At 45.1% G+C, this 19304-nt stretch overlaps 1 protein-coding gene and 1 non-coding gene across 7 annotated transcripts in view; one reads left to right on the top strand and one right to left on the bottom strand.

The window, feature by feature from the left end:
- The window catches only part of ALOX5AP (arachidonate 5-lipoxygenase activating protein), a 78193-nt gene extending 61862 nt beyond the window's left edge, over positions 1-16331 (bottom strand). For 3 of the 6 annotated variants that reach the window (XR_009516770.1, XR_009516766.1, XR_009516769.1), the window contains exons 1-3: positions 16135-16331; positions 12886-12983; positions 8429-8469 (exon numbers count right to left, since the gene is read on the bottom strand). The gene's annotated coding sequence lies outside the window, so the exon portion shown is untranslated. Of the gene's footprint in view, positions 1-8428; positions 8470-11939; positions 12171-12885; positions 12984-16134 lie in introns of those variants that run through there. The other 3 variants (XR_009516768.1, XR_009516767.1, XR_009516765.1) reach the window with 2 other exon arrangements.
- Positions 16332-16491: 160 nt separating this feature from the next.
- Positions 16492-16565, top strand: TRNAN-GUU (transfer RNA asparagine (anticodon GUU)). Its single transcript has one exon. It is a non-coding gene; the product is annotated as a tRNA-Asn (tRNA).
- Positions 16566-19304: the final 2739 nt, after the last annotated feature.

The raw sequence follows: 19304 nt of genomic DNA, 5'->3' as shown, positions 1-19304 counted from the left end.
GGCCCTCACCCAGCACTTAATAAGCACTTTTATTACTTTAATCCTTTTAACGTGCATGCCCAGTCTCCCAACCAAACTGCAAGTTGCTCAAGTGCAGGGACCGCATCTCATTCACCTCTGTCATCCTGGTCCCTATCAGTAAGTCTAATTCATAGTCAGCGCATTCTTTATTTTCTATTTTGGTTTATTACACAAATAAAACATGCTCACGGGAGGACTGCATGTTTACTGGCAGAGTAAATCACCACACAACACAATGCACAGCCTCCGAAGCAATGAAGGAAACGCAAATATTTCAAAAGGGACGATATTCTCATACGTGTATTATATTAAGACTAATCAAGAAAGGTGATAAAATGCTATGTGGGAGTGATTACAGGGAAAGAGTGTGCTTAGACAGCACTGGAGGGGTGCTGTCATCCGGTTCGGGACTTTGGGTCACCACCCGGTGACATCTAACAGGAAGTATAAAGATCCTCGTGGCCTTTAATCTGGGGTGTGAAAGTTGAACCTGGCATGGGGGCGTCCTGACGCGGCTCCTCTGTTCTATATTCTGGAATGACTGTCATTCCAGCCCTTCTCCTGCTGCCCTCTCTGTAACCTCCCTCTCTCCTGCCACCTCCCTGTGCCGTGTGTTTCCTTCTGCTCCTGTGTCTGGCCTCAACTGCATTGCCAAGAGCCAGTCCTCATTCTGCTCCAAAGGAGACTCTTCCCTGAGCTAGACTTTGATCGTCTGTCCTCTCAGCATCCTCTCCAATGTCAGATAAGTCCTGATCTCATTTACATTCCTCCTACCAGGGTCTTTTTTTTTTTTTTTTAATTTCTGGCTGCGAGGCATGCAGGATCTTAGTTCCCTGACCAGGGATTGAACCCGCACCCACTGCAGTGGAAGTGCAGAGTCTTAACCACTGGACCACCAGGGAAGTCCCGTACCAGGTTTTTCATCGAGCCCTCCAGGGTGAAAGCAGCCACGCTCTGTGAGTCATCACCCATGTCCAAGGCAAGGCGGCCGTCCTTTCCTCCTGGAAGTGACGTTTGCCCCAAAACCCAAGAGCAGAGAGTCAGGGGCTGCCCAGGGAGGCCCCACAGGCCGAGGTCAGCATCCGGGCTGTGGACTACACCCCCTGCACAGTGGGATGGTTCCAGGGAAAGCAGCCAGGGACAGCCCGAAGGGTGTGGCTTTGGGAAGCAAGACATGGGCTCAGTTTTTTCAATCAAAACTAATGTTTGGGGCTTCCCTGGTGGCGCAGTGGTTGGGAGTCTGCCTGCTGATGCAGGGGACGCAGGTTCGTGCCCCGGTCCGGGAAGATCCCCCATGCCGCGGAGCGGCTGGGCCCGTGAGCCATGGCCGCTGAGCCTGCGCGTCCGGAGCCTGTGCTCCGCAACGGGAGAGGTCATAGCAGTGAGAGGCCCGCGTACCGCAAAAAAACCAAAACTAATGTTTGCAGTTTATCTTTCTGATAATGAAATTGTACATGTTTATTATAGTAAAATTGGAAAATAGATGTAATCAATAAATAAACAAACGGACAAACACCTATCATCACCCCTTGATTACCTCTACTATCACCTCAGCACGGAGCCTTCCAGGATTTCTTCTATGTACATACATGTCGGGCGTGCGTGTCATACAATTCTACTAATCTGTACGTTTAAAAATGGTTAAGGGCTTCCCTGGTGGAAGAGTGGTTAAGAATCTGCCTGCCAGTGCAGGGGACCTGGGATGGAGCCCTGGGCTGGGAAGGTCCCACATGCCGTGGAGCAACTAAGCCCGTGCGCCACAACTACTGAGCCTGTGCTCTAGAGCCCGCGAGCCACAACTACTGAGCCTGCGAGCCACAACTACTGAAGCCCGCGCACCTAGAGCCTGTGCTCCACAACAAGAGAAGCCACCGCAATGAGAAGCCCGCGCACCACAACGAAGAGTAGCCCCCGCTCACCACAACTAGAGAAAGCCCACACACAGCCACAAAGACCCAACACAGCCAAAAATAAATAAATAGATAAATTTATTATTTTTTTTTTAAGAAAAAGGTTAAGATGGTGAAGTTTATGGTATGTGGGTTTTGGGGGTTCTTTTTGGTTTGTGTGTGTGTGTGTGTGTGTGTTTTAACCACAACTTAACAAATAAGAAAGAGATGCACAGCGTTTTCCCAAATAGGCGCAGTGGAAGGCAGCTGCTGTGAGCCTGAAAGGGTCCCTGCCCAGAGGACGGCCTGAAGTCGAGAAACCCAAGCAGACAGAGGCAGGAGCTATCCTGCTGCCAGAAACAGGACCGACTGGAGTTGTAGGAGGTCATCTGGAGAGGGACCACCCACTCGAAGGGACAGACACACAAACTCCCCAGCAGAGGGGTCACTTGCGAGCCGTATCAGGGGGACAGGGCCTGGCCATTTCTGCCCCATGTGCTGCTCCTCTAATGCGCCATCTTCGGTCCAGGGCTCCCCACTGGGCTGGCCAGTGCTCTGTCAGATCTCCGTCACAGTCTGAGGTTCCCCGTCCACTCCTGCAACCTCCATCATCTTTTATAGCCATCGCCCCACGATAAACCTCTTGTACTCATGACTCAATGTCTGTTCCCCAGAGGATCCAAACTGTAGCGGTAATGGAGAATTTCAGAACTAGTTTCCCTAAATCAAGTAAATGCGGCAGGTTGAGCCAGCATCTCTCTTTAGAATGTGTAAGCACATTTGACCCTTTTCCCTCAGCTTTGAAACACCGACACTTAACATCCTGTTCCACATATTTATTTATCCTATTACATATTGTATAAGTCAACTTCCACTAGACAATACTGTGGTAACCTAAAATCTCTGTAGCTTACAGCAACAAAGGTTTATTTCTAACTCACTTTGTATGTTACTGGTCTCCTCTAGATGTCTTCTCATCACAGAATCCAGGCTGAAATAACAGCCTCTATCCTGGACATGCCTTCCTGATAGCAAAGGGAAGAGAACAGAAACGCTGGTAGAAACATGCTGGTAGAAACATTCAAGTTTCTCCCACTCACATTTTATAGGCCAAAGCAAGTCACGTGGCCAAACCCGACAATGAGGCAGGGAAGCATACTCCTCCTACAGTCCCAAAGCAACAGGCAAAAATATCTAACACTCCTATAGGGGAGCAAATATTTGGAAATATACAGAAATGCCAGGGCTAAGGTTTCTGAGAGTTTCTTGTCCTTTCCCACATTGTGCCAAGATGACTGCTGTAGCTCCAGGCATCACAGCCCTATTCCACACAGGAAGGAGAAGGAAGGGGCAAAGATAAACAGAAAGAACAGCTAGCTGAGTCTGTCTCTTCTAAGAATTTTCTTGGCAGTCTCTCCCATGACTTCCATTGACATGGGATGTATTATTAAGCTGCCACTCTCAACAATACAGGGGTTCTGTTAGTAAGGAAGCACAACAATATGAATATTAGGTGGTCAACTAGTAGTTTCTGCCACTCCCACATAAGAGAGATTATCTATACATTTTTGGAAGATGCAAGACCAATAAAGCAAGTTGACCGACAAAGCCTGAAGAGAAAACACAGTCTAGAATTTTCTGTAGTTGTTGCAGAGATGCTGGCAGCTGATCTATCTAACAGAACCCTGGCATGTTTCTGGGCTTGGAGTCAGCAGCTGGGTTAGAGGGCAGAAGCAGGACGTGGGCTGGAAGAGAGAGATTATGTGAATGCCTCATATGGACAACTAGCTTTTAGACACCGTCTTCCCCACCGCTGCCCAGAGAGCCAGCATTTACTGGCAGACAGAACAGAACAAAACCCAAAGATACTGAACAAAATATTCAAGGAGAGCTCACCCCAAAATTCAGCCTCTTTGGGCCCTTATTTGGAGGTCCCTGCAGCCCGACATCCCTCTTTTTGCCCACCTTACTCAGAGCTCTGAGTCTGAAATCCTAATTGGTGGAGACACTTTGCCTGAAAATAGACAACGGCCGAGGAAGCTCACATCAGGCACTCACTTTTCCTTTCATATGCAGGCAGACCACTGGGGCTCTCCAGGCAAATGAGGGGCTCCACTTCAGGGCCAGGCACAGCTGCAGCTGGTGATACCATACTGAGAGCCAGGCATTAAGTGAAAAGTCCTGCAGGCGGACCCATGAGACCTCCCAGCCTGCCTGTACCCATGCAACAATAACAGGTTGCTACAAAAATGGAACATTCAGAGAACCACAAAAGAGTGCTTATAAATTTTAAAAGTCTGCCTACCACAAATATGAATATTAATACTGGGAAGGGGGTGGTGGACTGGGACATTGCAAAGGAAATCTTCATATTGAAATGTTAAAAGTTAATGTCAAAGCCTTCTAACTAGGTCAGTACAGGTGACAACACACATATAGTCTTGAGTTATCAGCGTAACCAGAAGCAGAGGTGAATAAAGAAACATTTTCTAAAAAAAAAAGAAAGAAAGGGAGGGAGGGAGAAAGGGAGAAAGAACCTTGTATCTGAGTTGTGAATCCATGGCGGGGAAGGAAAGGTGGGAGACCATGACTTTCCACTATAACCTGCCCTGTATTATTTGCTCTGTCATCACACACATGCGCTACTGTAACAAAAATAAATGGATGTGACCACCAAGAGGGGTGGGATAGGGAGGGTGGGAGGGAGATGCAAGAGGGAGGGGATATGGGGATATATGTATATGTATAGCTGATTCACTTCGTTATACAGCAGAAACCAACACAACGTTGCAAAGCAATTATATTCCAATAAAGATGTTAAAAAAAATAAATGGAAAAAATCAAATAGGAGAATTGTGTCTCGAGTAATGAGGTTTGGTAATTCAGTCACAACGTAGGCATCAAACACCTGCTTATTAAGACTCAGCAGCGTTTGTCAGTTACCAGGAGACAGGAGCCACCTGGTCAGAAAGTGTCCAGAAGATGCTATAAGATGGGACCACTTCAAGTAATTGTAACAATAAGAGCAAACACTTATTGATGCTTACTGGATGCCAGGACTCTGCTGAGAGTTTTACTTGCCTATTTCTTTTAATTCTCATAACAATTCTAAGGTCTAGGTGTTTTTTTATCATCATCCCCATTTTACAGATGAGAAAACTAAGGCAGAGAAGTAAAGAAACACGCCCTGGTGCCCAGGGTAGTAAGTGGTGATAGAATTTGAATAGCCTGTTAGCAAGGGTACAACCTTAACCACTGTGCTCTGTTGCCTGTAAGCTAGTGCCCCAAATACTGTCTGAAAAAATACTGGGCCATTACAATACTGGCAGACGAGCCCTACATTCTATCATTACAGTTAAATTCACATAATGGGCACTGACTTTTCTTTTGCCTCATTGCTTTCGCATGGCTGTTATAAGAAATGTATGTTAAAAGGCCTTGGAGACTGTAAACCATTCACTGCAAAATGAAAGATGTTAAAATGCTATTTTCTTTAGCTCACTGTCAGGGTTGGGACTCTTCGTTGGAGCCCTTGTAAGTCCCACATAAAGCCCCAGCCCACCGAGCACACCGGTCCTCCCCACTCACGCTGTTGTATCTCCCACTCAGTCTCCTTCTCGTCCCCAGAACTCCTCTTCATTCCTCCCTCCTCCCCACCCAACGTAAGCTCTCAACCCTCAGCATTTTCTGCCATGTTCCTCGTATGTATCACTTAAACCATCATCTCAATTTTATCATTGAACTCGAGAGGCCCCAACCAAGAGAGGCAAATGTCTGGGAACCTGCGCTTCCCCCAAATGGGAGAGACTTGTAGCAGATTATGTTTCCCAAAGAATGTAAACCCGGGCTAGAGCAACAGGCCCCAGTGAGACCATCCAGCATCAGGCCAGTTTCACCCACTCGCCTGAGGAACTCTCTTCCATTACCAGAGAGCAATGCTCAGCACAAGTCATGGCCCTTCCTGGACTCTTGGCAACGGTCGAAACCCTGATGCATCCCCACTCCCCAAAGGTAGCTGTTAAGTGGTTTAGTGTGTCTCTTTCAAGATCTTCTTGTACAAATACACGTATATGTACGTGTATATATATTATACTACACCTAGAGATTTCCCCTAATAGCACTGAATGTATGGATTAATTTTAAGAAAATTTACATCTTGTAGTATTTTAAATCTTCCCATTTACATACAAACTCATACAAACTCTCAACTTGTACGATCAAGTCAAACATGAAACTCCCAAGAAAGAAAGACAGAATTAGAATAAGGCATTATATCTGCAACAACCGTGTCTTCAATGGTTTTGATAAGGAATTCTCGCCTGCCGTTTAAAATATTGTTATGAAATATTTCAGACACAAAAATCAGTTACGATAATAACAAGCTACAGAACGGGAGAAAATATTTGCAAGTCATATATCTGATAAAGGGTTAACGTCCAGAATTTATAAGGAACTCGTACAACTCAACCACAACAACAACAAAAGTAACACATTTAAAAAGGGGGCAAAGGACTTGAAGAGACAGTTCTCCCAAGAAGATATACAAATGGCCAAAACGCATCTGAAAAGATGCTCAACATCATTAATTATCAGAGAAATGCAAATAAAAATCACAGTGAGGTATCACCTCACACTCATTAGGACGGTCACTAACAAAAGAACAAAAGCTAACAAGCGTTTGCCGAGATGTAAAGAAATTGGAACCCCTGCGCATTGTTGGTGGGAATGTAAAACGGCCATTATGGAAAGCAGTAAGGAGCTTCCACAGAAAATTAAAAATAAAATTACTGTACACCCAGCAATCCCACTCCTGGGTATATATCCAAAAGAATTCAAAGCGGGATCTCAAAGAGATATTTACACACGCATTGCAAATTATTCATTGCAGCGTTATTCACAACGACCAAGAGGTGGAAGTAACCCAAATACCCACTGACAGATGAATGGGTAGAGAAAATGTGGTCTAGACAGATATATAGTCACATGTACATACATATATACATATTATATACATATAATGCAGCCTTAAAAAAGAAGGAAATTCTGACATATGCTACAACATGGATGAATCTTGAGGACATTATGCTAAGTGAAAGAAGACAGTCACAGAAGGACAAATACTGTTATGATTCCACTCATATGAAGAGTCGGAAGCAAATTCATACAAACAGAAAGCAGAGTGGTGGTTGCCAGGGGCTGGGAGGACGGGGAATAAAGAGTTGTTGTTTGATGTCTATAGAGTTTCTGTTTTGCAAGATGAAAAAGTTCTGGAGCTCTTCACACAACAATGAGAATATACTTAACACTACTGAACTGTATACTTAGAAATGGTTCAGATGGTAAATTTTTTATGTGGTTTTTTCCCACAGTAAAAAAAAAAAAAAATAACAAAAATCTGTGTACCCACCCTGGAACACTATCAAATCCTAAGATTTCACTATACCTCCTTCAGTTTTTTTCCAGGAACAAAAGGTGGCAGACAACGGGAGAGCCTTCTGTCTCCATGACCCTACTCTCCTGTTCCCCTCTTCAGAGGTATCTGCCTCCCTGAATTTGGTTTTTATCATTCCTATGCGTGTTTCACATTATGACCGCATGTACATGTATCCATAAATGATACATAGCATTGCTGTGTCTATTGACTACTTTTATAGAAATGGCAACGTACTGTACCTATCCTTTGTGCAACATCACATTAGAAAATTTATACACGCTGGTAAGTAAAGACCCAATTCATTATTAGAACTGCTATATAGTATTGCAATGTTTACATATACCATGTTTATTGATCCACCATCCTTTTGATGAAGTTGAGTCATTTCAAATGCTTCACTATTATGACAACTCAACAACAACAAAAAACAAACAACCCAATTGAAAAATGGACACAGGGTCTTCTGAATAGACATTTTTCCAAAGCAGGCATATAGATGGCCAACAGGCACATGAAAAGATGTCCAACAACGCTAATTATCAGGGAAATGCAAATCAAAACCACAGTGAGATATCACCTCACACCTGTTAGAATGACTGTTATCAAAAAGACAAGGAATAACAAATGCTGGAGAGGGTGTGGAGAAAAGGGAATCCTCGTGCACTGTTGGTGGGAGTGTAAATTGGTGCAGCCACTGTGGAGAACACTGTGGAGGTTTCTCAAAAAATTAAAAATAGAACTACCATGTGATCCAGATATTCCACTTCTGAGTATTTATTCAAAGAACACGAAAACACTGATTTGAAAAGATACATGCACCCCTATGTTCATTACTGCATTATTCACAATAGTCAAGTTATAGAAACAACCTAAGTGTCCACTGATGGACGAATGGATAAAGACGATTTGAGATATATATATATATAGATATATACGTGTGTACACACACACACATACACACACATACACAATACAGTGGAATACTACTCGGCCAAAAAAAAGAAATACTGCCATTTGTGATAATACAGATGGACCTTGACGGCACAATACTGAGTGAAATAAGTCAGATGGAGAAGATAAATACCTTATAAACTCTCATATGTGGATTCCACTCATATGTAGAATCTAAAAGAAAATGAACAAATGAAATAAAATAAAAATAAACCCCATAGATTTGGGGTTACCGGGGGGAAAGGAGTTATGGGGTGGGAAAATGGTTGAAGGGGACCGAGTGCATGGTGGTGGATGGTAACTAGACTTGTCTTGTTATCACTCTGAAGTGTATATAGATGTTGAACTGTAATGCTGTACACCTAGGACTTATAAAAATATTTAAATAAAAAATAAAGAAAATATTTCACTACTGTGAACAATACTGGATCGAACCATCTCGTACATATCCTTGTCTATGTATATCTCAAGGCGAAACCCGTGCATTGGAGGGAATGAGTCTCTCCAATGTCACCAGGATACTGACAAATCGTTCTCCAGGGCATGTGTCCTGATTTCCATCCACAGCAGATGAAAGTGAGGGCCACATGCTCCAAACAGCACCAACTGAGTTTGTCAGGCTTCCTCAATTCTGCCAATCTGCTGGGTGTGAAATAACATCTCATTATGATTCTATGTTTCCCAGATTATTAGACGAGTGTAGTGTCTTCTCATGAGTGTATTGACAATATGGATTTCCTCTCCATTAATGTTTTGCCTTTTTTTCTGTTTTGTTGTTTGTCTTCCGCTAATTGGTAGGCATTCTTTATAAATTCTGCATGCTAAGGCTTTGCTGGTTACGTGCATTACAAATTCCTCACTCAGTCTATGGTTTTGTCTTTTAAATTTATTTTTTGCTTATTCGTTTAACAAAAGTTTTACTACATTTTAAATATAATCAAATACAGCAACCCTTTATTTCACGTTTACACTTATTATGGTGTGTTTATGAAATCATTTCTTACCCCGGGGACATTGTTCTGTCTTCTTTGGGGAACAGAGTAATGATTCAGTAAATATGTGCTGAATAAATGAATTATTTCTAGTTTGTTGGTCTCCAGAAAATTGCACAAATCCAATTTTTATTTTGTATAAGCCCCATGCTCATATAAGCAAGTTTTTATTGCAAAATTGGACTTAAATATAAAAGGGGGTGCTATCATTTATCCTAATTAGGCCAAGGTGAAGCATGCCTTTGGTAACACACTAGCGAGAATAACTATTATTCTTCACAAAAGATTCAGTTGAGAAACAGGATTTTTAAATATAGCAATATTTAGATTAGAAAGCAGAAAGTAAGCCTTGTTAGTGAGGGCTACAGCAGTAGAACAGAGCACCTAGAACAGCCTACAGCATCAAAAATTCTATTGAGCATCTCTTATGTAAGGAGAGTTGTAGAACTTCTTTCTTCAAAAACTCAATCATGGGGCTTCCCTGGTGGCACAGTGGTTAAGAATCCGCCTGCCAATGCAGGGGACACGGGTTCAAGCCCTGGCCCAGGAAGATCCCACGTGCCGCGGAGCAACTAAGCCTGTGCACCACAACTACTGAGCCTGTGCTCTAGAGCCCGCGAGCCACAGCTACTGAGCCCGCATGCTGCAACTCCTGAAGCCCGTGCGCCTAGAGCCCTTGCTCCGCAACGAGAAAAGCCACTGCAATGAGAAGCCCGCGCACCGCAACGAAGAGTAGCCCCCGCTCGCCGCAACTAGAGAGACCCCGTGTGCAGCAACGAAGACCCAACACAGCCAAAAATAAAAAATATAAATAAATAAATTTAAAAAAAATTTTAAAAAGTCACCTAAAATCTCAGATACCAGTTCTTTTTTTAAAAAATTTATTTATTTAATTTATTTATTTTTGGCTGTGTTGGGTCCCCGCTGCTGTGTGCGGGCTCTCTCAAGTTGAGGTGAGCGGGGGCTGCTCTTCATTGTGGTGTGCGGGCCTCTCATTGCAGTGGCCTCTCTTGTTGCGGAGCACAGGATCCAGGCACGTGGGCTTCAGCAGTTGTGGCTCACGGGCCCAGCAGCTGTGGCTCGCGGACTCTAGAGCGCAGGCTCAGTAGTTGTGGCACATGGGCTTAGTTTCTCCGCAGCATATGGGATCTTCCCGGACCAGAGCTTGAACCCATGTCCCCTGCACTGGCAGGCTGACTCTTAACCACTGTGCCACCAGGGAAGCCCAGATACCAGTTCTTAAATGAAAGCACATTTATTACTGAAGAGTAGCACATCGTAAAATTCCCCTTAGGAGTGGTCTCCATGTCCCTCAGACACCTTTTCTCAGGCGGGTAAAAGAGTTGGAGAAGGGAAAGCAGCGTGACGGGTACACCATGCTTGCCAGGGACCCATGTGTGCAGGCACGGGACTGCCCTGAGTTACCACCTCACAAACTGGCACTCCTCTGCCCCCAGACAGAGAAGATCGGCGGAGCCTAACCACCTACCACCCTCTACCTGCAATTTAGGGAAACTGCTTCTGCTGCCTTTCATTGCTGGCCCCTTACAAGGACAGCATGCTGCAGATGCTTGAGAAACTAGTGGAAAGGGGGAAGGAAGAAAATTATAATCACCACTCAGAGGGAACCATACGCATTACTCATGTGTAGACCCACACACAATTTGTGCTCATATGCAATGTGAGAGGCTGTGTGGGTCAAGGTTACAAGCGTAGCTGCTGGAGCCTGACTCTAGGTGTGGAGCCCGGCCGCACACTCACAGGCTCTGCAACCTGAACAGATGCTCCGTCTCTGCTCCCATTCCCCCACCCGCCAAATTAGAATAAGAGTAATATGGATGGTATCTGCCCCACAGTCTTGTTATGGGCTTAAATGAGACGTTATGTATAAAGTGTGTCATAACATGGGATACACGGAAAGAAGATGCAGCTATGAGCTATCATGATGACAGTTCTCCATCTGACCTTTTAACTTAACATTTCATCATAACCCTGTTGTCAAATATTCTTTGAAAACACTAGTTTTAGAATTATAGTGTTCTGCAGCCTACCTTTTTTTACTTAACACTTTATCCTGACTATATGTTTTAAAATATTATTCTTGATGTCTATATTTTAATACTCTATTTTCTAAATATACCACAATTTATCATTTTCCCCTGTTGCTGGATATTTAAGTTGTTTCCTATTTATCACTATTATAAATAATACTGTGATGATATACTTAAAACTTGGGCCACATCCCTGGTCCCTCTCTTAGGAGAGATTTCTAACATCGAATTTCTAGAATGAACATCATTTAATGTTCGTGTTACCAAACTGCTATCCAGAAATAATAGGCCAGGTTTACCCTCATCAGTTCTGTGTGACAATGACCTGTAACTATGCCACTGATAGAATTTTAGTAGTATCTCTTTTTCTTCTTTGCTATTTGAGAAGAGGAAGCTTTTTACTTCATTTCATTTTGATTTCGATAACTCGTGAGGTTAAACTTTTATGATTATATTGGTAGTGGGTATTTCTTCTTTTGGGAATCTTCTGTTCATGTCCCCATTTTTGTTTGTCTGATTTTTTTTAGTTGAGTTGTAAAGAGGTACTTTTCCATATTAATTGATAGATGCACTTTATATATTAGGATTGAATTTTTCCATCACGCTTTATTTTTTCCCAGTTTCCTTTACGGTTTATGTTTTACTCTACTCAGCTATTCAGCATGGAGTTACTGAGCGCCTTCTATGTGCTGAGCACTGTTGTAGGTGCTGGGGATTCATCAGGGAACAAAGCTGACTAAAATCTCTGTCCCTGGAGGGCCTACATTTTAGCGGGAGCTTCTAGTTGAGGGTGTCATTTCAGTGGACACAATCATCTGGTTCCTGGAATGACCTATAATTGAGAAGGACCTACAATTACTTAAACATAATTGGTCCATTAATGTCATGTTCCTTTCAGAAAAGCACTGTACCCACATGAATACGGAGCAAGAGAGACCCCAGAGCTCAGCCTAACAGAGAAAATTTGATAATATTTTCAAACAAGTATGACTAAAAAGACACTGTTAGACTTTCAGCTGGGACTCAAGCACACTCAGTGTTTATTTCTTTTTCTCCCTTCCACACAGGTGTCTCTTAAAATTTTACAGCCTGACTTTCCCAGTGGTGCAGTGATTAAGAATCCGCCTGCCAATGCAGGGGACAGAGGTTCAAGCCCTGGTCCGGGAAGATCCCACATGCCACGGAGCAACTGAGCGCGCGTGCCACAACTACTGAAGCCCGCCTGCTTAGAGCCCGTGCTCCGCAACCAGAGAAACCACCACAATGAGAAGCCCACGCACTGCAAAGAAGAGTAGCCCCCACTCGCTGTAACTAGAGAAAGCCCGTGAGCAGTAACGAAGACCCAATGCAGCCAAAAATAAATAAATAAGTTTATAAAAAAAATTTGTTTTTGCAACCACTTGTATACCTCACCATCTGGGGCTTGAGAAATGGGGGTGTCCAGGTGGGGTTGATGAGAAGAGGAAAGTTTGGGGTCTTAGCTCAGGCTACTATACCAAAGTACCATAAACTGGGTGACTCATAGATAACAGAAATTTATTTCTCACAGTTCTGGAGGCTGGAAGTCCTACATCAGGGTGCCAGCAGGGTCAGGCTTCGGCGAGAGCCTCTTCCGTGTTGCAGACTGCTGACCTCGTGTTCTGTCCTAATGTGGAGGAAAAAGATGGAGCTAGCTCTCCAGCCTCTTCTTAAAAGGGCACTAATCCCATGCCCAAATACCTCCCAAAGGCCCCACCTCCAAACACCATCACATTGGTGAACAGATTTCAACATGTGAATTTTGAGGGGATACGAACATTCAGTCCATAACAGGTCCCATAAGTAGAGAAGACTGCGCCAGGAATGACTTTATGGAATGACGGATGCAACAGCCAATTTCACAAGAGATTCCTTTCCCTCAGTGGGGAAAGGAATGGGACCTGCAATAGGAGCAAAACTACCTCTTCAGCAAACTGTGTGCACATGTGACTCAAGGACCAGATGAGTGGCCACCCTCCAAAGCTTCAGCACTTGGAAACAACTCCAGGGAAGGGGACAGAGGGAATCCTGAATTGACAGAGATTGCGTTTGGGGCAGCAGCAGAACAGGAAATCAAAACAGAAGTTGAATGGAGTGATAGAAAGATAAGGTTCTATTTCTTATACATCTGAAAGATATCACTGTGTTTTTAAGAGGAATCACAAGAAGAAAGAGAAAGAGGGAGAGAGAGAGGTCATCATTTAAACACTTAAATTAGAATTTCCCACAATCCTGGGAATTCCCTGGCAGTCTAGCGGTTAGGACTCTGCCCTTCCACTGCAGGGGGGATGGGTTCGATCCCTGATGGGGGAACTAAGATCCTGCAGTCCACATGGCCAAAAAAAAAAAAAAAGAATTTCCCACAGTCCTTAAGAAGAAACTGAAAATGCAATTGAAAAATTCCATTAAATTAGTATAAATTTAAGCTAACTTTTTTTTTTTTTTTTTTTTTTGCGGTACGCGGGCGTCTCACTGCTGTGGCCTCTCCCGTTGCGGAGCACAGGCTCCGGACGCGCAGGCTCAGTGGCCATGGCTCACGGGCCCAGCCGCTCCGCGGCATGTGGGATCTTCCCGCACCGGGGGGGACACCCTTGCCTCGGCAGGCGGACTCTCAACCACTGCGCCACCAGGGAAGCCCTAAGCTAACTTTTAAAGGTGCAGTTTGGAAAACCTTATCTGTTCCAGGAATTCCAAGGTGGAATTCCTCCAAGGAATTCCAAGGAGATCATCAATTCCTTCTTCACCTGTTCGCCACTCATAAGCACCACGTGCATAAATAACTCCACAAAACCAGATTAAACATAACTGACTCCAAAAGTTGCCCAGCACAGACGGGCAAGAACCTCCTGACAACAGGATCTCTAGATAGTCCTACTCAGAAGATTCCTCCTTCATCCCCTCTCCTTGAACGGCACAGGCTCAACTCTGCAGCTCCACTTAGCTCTTTCCCTTCCCCCCTTTATCAGAAGCTGGCCTCCATCACTCAGCTTTCTCCTCAGTGAAGCAGAGCTGGCTCTTGCTAGGAGGAAGCAAGTAGAAGGGTCGGAGAACCCAGATCCAAAAGAAATTAAAAAAAATATGTTCAACAGCAGTAATCACTAGGGAAATGCAAACCATAGGGAAATGTTAACCATAATGAGGTTAACACTTCACACGCATCAGGATGGCTATTACAGACAAGAAGGAAGGAAGGAAGGAAGGAAGGAAGGAAGGAAGGAAGGAAGGAAGGAAGGAAGGAAGGGAGGGAGGGAGGGGGAGGGAGGGAGGGAGGGGGAGGGAGGGAGGGAGGGGGAAGGAAGGAAAGAAGAGAGAAAGAGAAGGGAGGGAGGGAGGGCAGAAGTAAAGAAGGAAGAAGGGAAGAGGGAAAGAAAATAGCAAGTGTTGGCAGGATGTGGAGAAATAGAAACCTTTGCGCACTGTTGGTGGGAATGTGAAACGGTGCAGCTGCTGTGGAAAGTGGTATGAGAAATTAAAAACAGAATTACCATATGATTCATCAGTTGTATTTCTGGAAATGTACCCAAAAGAACTGAGAGTAAGGTCTCAAAGAGATATTTACACATCCATATTCACTGCAGCATTATTCACAATAACCAAAATGTGGAAGCCACCCAAGTGTCCATCAACTGATAAAGGGGTAAAGAAAATGTGGTGCATACACACAATGGAATATGATTCAGCCTTAAAAAGGGATGCAATTCTGACACATGCAACAATGTGGACGAACTTTGAAGACATGCTAGGTGAAACAAGATAGGACAACTACTGTACCATTCCACTACATGAGGTCCCGAGAGTCATCAAGCTCATAGAGAAAGAAAGTAGAACGGTGGTTGCCAGGTCGGGGGGATGGGGTGGATGTGGAAAGGAGGAAGTAATGTTTAACGGATGAAGAGTTTCAGGTTGGGAGGATGAAAACGTTTTGGAGATGGATGGTGGCGATGGCTGCAGAGCAGTGTGGATGTACTTAATGCCCCTGAACCGTGCGCTTAAAAAAAAAAAAAAAAGGTTAAAATGATGAGAAAAGAACCAGGAGGAAGGGGACAGGAAGGGGTGCGGGAAGGAGAAGAAGGTGGAGGAGGGTCCCTCACAGGTAAATTGAACGGAAACAGGGAACACACAGGACTGGCTTTAGCACGTGGAGAGCTGGGGTGAATTTCCTATTCTGTGGGCGGAGAAGACAAGGGGAGCGATCCCAAAGGAGCTCAAGAGATCTGGCTTCGCAAAAGTAAACTGAAAGCCAGGAAGTTCTAAGGGTGTGGCACTAATGCTAAGGCCCCCACTCCCCACCTTTGGGGAGACGGGTCATTCCAGATCTCAAAGGCCTCAGTGCAGAAGTCAGGGAACGCGGAGGGGGGGACCCTGCAGAGGCCATTTCAAACTTAAAGGCATATCTTAACTGCCATAGGGCTCTTCTGATGTCCCAAACCAGGCATTCTCAACGCTGGCCCTATCCTCGCCAAGGGGGCAAAAATTGTCTCTCTGAGGTGAAAAAATCTTATTCTTTCTATGCACCTAGCACAGAAGTGCACAGGGCAAATTCACACATACGCGGTGTGTCTATGGTACCAAAATTTTATGGGGGTTGGTGATTAGGGGGGAAATATCCAAAGGAGAGGGAGAGGGGCAATAACACAACCACGCAAAGGCTGAGACCACTGCCCTAAAGCTGGGGGGGCTCCGGGATGTGGCTCCATCCTCCAGGCCCGCACAGCCCTCTGGGCTTCTCGCACAGCTCGAGCGCGTGTGGTCCGGCAGGAGAGCACGCGCGACCTCACCCCTTCCAGCTTCCGCGGCCGGGCACCCAGTCGGCCGGGTCGTCGTCACGCTCACTGTCACTGCGCGCGGCCGCCCGGGACAACCGTTCCAGCGCGCACAAGGAAGGGGAGGGTCCCCTACGGGCCCCCGGAGCCGGGGGCGGGGCCGGCTCTCACGTCGGGGGCGGGGCCCGCGCGACGCGCGCCGGCCCCGAGGAGCCCCGCGGCTCCGCCCGAGCTTCCGCCCGCAGCCCGGCTCCTCCCGCCGCCTCCTCGGCGCACTCCTCCGAGGTGCCAGCGCGGCTACGCCCAGGGCGGCGAGAGAGCCGCCGCGGCCGCGGAAATCTGTACACACCGCAGCGCGGTCCCAGCAGCCGGGTCTCTGTGGCGCAATCGGTTAGCGCGTTCGGCTGTTAACCGAAAGGTTGGTGGTTCGAGCCCACCCAGGGACGCGGAAGCTTGTTTTCCTGTACGGGGATTCATTTTAAAACTACAACTCCGAGATTTTTAATCAAATAGGAGTACGACACTGATACGTTTCTAGGATAGAGGAAGACAACGTCCTCCTAATAGTATTCGGTGCCCAACGCAGTGAATCCAGGAGCGACACTGCTGCAGAACTGGGAGCTGGTGGATTGCTAATTCTAGTCCTACCGCATATACGGGGGAAGTGTGCATGTATGCTTCAGGAGACCTGCCCAACATTGTTCATCAACAGCAGACATTGTAATGGCAAAAACAAACAAACAAAAAACACTGAATTGCGCATTGACAGGTGAATGAATAAATACCATTGGTTTCTCTCAGAAAATCTGATACCACCAAAAAGCAAATGTAGTTATTCAATTTTGCCATATCTGCGGCCAAAAGCATTTGAGAAGCAAATGCAGGTGCAAACATGCAAGAGGAGACATCTCAGAGTCAAAAGTATGTGGAGGCACCGTTATACGAAGAAACTATTTGCTGAATTAAGCTGTGTTACAGCTTTGGGATCAAGGACTTGCATCTACACAAAGCCTTAATGTTTTCTTTAGACTGCTGGCAGGTTTTTTTCTGAAATTAAACTCAAGCAGAAATTGTTTGTATGGGTTCCTGTTAAAACGTCTCAAATGACGTATTTTCAACTCGTCTCACAGAAGACACAAATATTTTTCAAGCAGATGATTTGCATATGACTTTTTTTTTTCTGATTTTATTGAGAAATAATTGACATGTATATCACTGTATACATACGAGTTTCTATAAAGATAGAGAACCACGTGATAATATGATAGCATGAAGATGTAATTCATTTCTGCCAAGATTGAGGTCATGTGGTAGGTGCTTTTTCTCTGGGTTGTTCTTATCAGGGATAGAATTTTGAGACCTAGAAGAAGGAATAGTTGACTGTCTCACTAGGGTGTCTCCTAGGGAATGGCTTGGCAAATGCTGGCTGACAATTATTTATCAAATTATGGTTGATAATAACATATCCTCTACTGTCTCGTTAGGACCCCTCAGGAAGGAGACACAATATTGCACTTATGGTGGAATTCCAGGCAGAATGACAGGTAGCCACCCCCAAAAAATGTTCTTAGGTAGGGGCCTTTCTGATGCTTCTCAAAATTCCAAACTTGCCACCTACACTTAAGGGTAGCTTACAGTGACACAGAGAACTATATTCAATATCCTATGATAAACCATGATGGAAAAGAATATTTTAAAAAAGTATAAAAAGAAGAATGTATATATGTATAACTGAATCACTTTGCTGTACAGCAGTAATTAAGACAACATTGTAAATCAACCATACTTCAATTTAAAAAAAGGATAGCTTACAGTGGAAGTAAGAAACGGGGAGGGGGTGGCAGTGGAATTATGTCATAAGATCATTTATACACTGTTGAAATTGAGTCTCACATTTCAAGATGAAGAAGGCGTAATATTTGCTGTTACTTTAGTGATGGGGACTTAGCATGTCCTTCCACCTTGAAGCTGAGTATATTTACACTAGGTTATAAGCTCCTTGAGGGAAGAGACCATTTTCTGTTATTAATGATCAATTTAGGGTCCAAAGGATTTCCTTCAGGACACAGTTCAAATTCTTGAACTTAGCGCACAAGGGCTTTCATGATCTGCAGCTGTGTCTCCTGCCGTTTCCGCATGAGACCTTTTAGAGGTTATAAGCACTTACCAGGAGTTCCTTGAATGGCCCAGGCTGACTTACACCCCCTTCCCGGCCAGACACCTGTCCCTACACCCCGATGTGCCCCTCCCCCCCATTCTGCTTACCTGGGTAACATCTGCTGAGGAGTTACCCCCTCAGGAAGCCTCCCCTGACACTGCCTCCATCTGATTTAGAGGTCCATCCTCCACGCATGCATCACAGTACCCTGAAACCAGGGAGTTACTTGTCTCCTGCACAGGAATATGACCTCTTCAGAGTAGAAACCATGTCTCCGTTCATCTAGCACAGGCCTGTCCCATGGCACACGCTCAGGACCAGAGCAATCCCTGCCTTCTCGGGGTATGTGGTTAACAGAGACCGACAGTCAGATAAAAATGCATATGATGAAGGGTCAGCATGAGAAACACAGAAAAATGTTCCCAGGCCTTGAAAGAGGAAGTCAACTTAGATGGGCTGGATGGTGTCTTCATGAGGATCTGAAATGACCCTGAAAGATCTGGACAGGCCAGAGGCAGAGGAGGGGTATCTAAGGCTGGGGAAATTTCAGGACAAGATGAGGGCATGATGGGGGTGATGGACAAAGTGAACTTAAATAGGGAGCAGTGAAAACGAACTTAGCTTGTGGAAGGGCCCTGAAGACCAAGAGAAGAGGCTGTCTGAGAACAGTATGGAGGTTCCTTAGAAAACTAAACACAGGGCTTCCCCGGTGGTGCAGTGGTTGAGAATCTGCCTGCCAATGCAGGGGACACGGGTTCGAGCCCTGGCCTGGGAGGATCCCACATGCCGCGTAGCAGCTGGGGCCGTGAGCCACAACTACTGAGCCTGCCCATCTGGAACCTGTGCTCTGCAACAAGAGAGGCCGCAATAGCGAGAAGCCTGTGCACCGCGCTGAAGAGTGGCCCCCGCTTGCCGCAACTAGAGAAAGCCCTCGCACAGAAACAAAGACCCGACACGGCCATAAATAAATTAATTAGTTAATTAAAAAAAAAAGAGTTATCGTTTCAAAAAAAACTAAAAACAGAAC

The sequence above is a fragment of the Delphinus delphis genome, chromosome 18, assembly GCF_949987515.2.
Source record: "Delphinus delphis chromosome 18, mDelDel1.2, whole genome shotgun sequence".
In the NCBI taxonomy this organism is placed as follows: Eukaryota; Metazoa; Chordata; class Mammalia; order Artiodactyla; family Delphinidae; genus Delphinus; species Delphinus delphis.
Note: the sequence above shows the minus strand (reverse complement) of the source record. Positions and strands in the feature narration are given on the sequence as shown.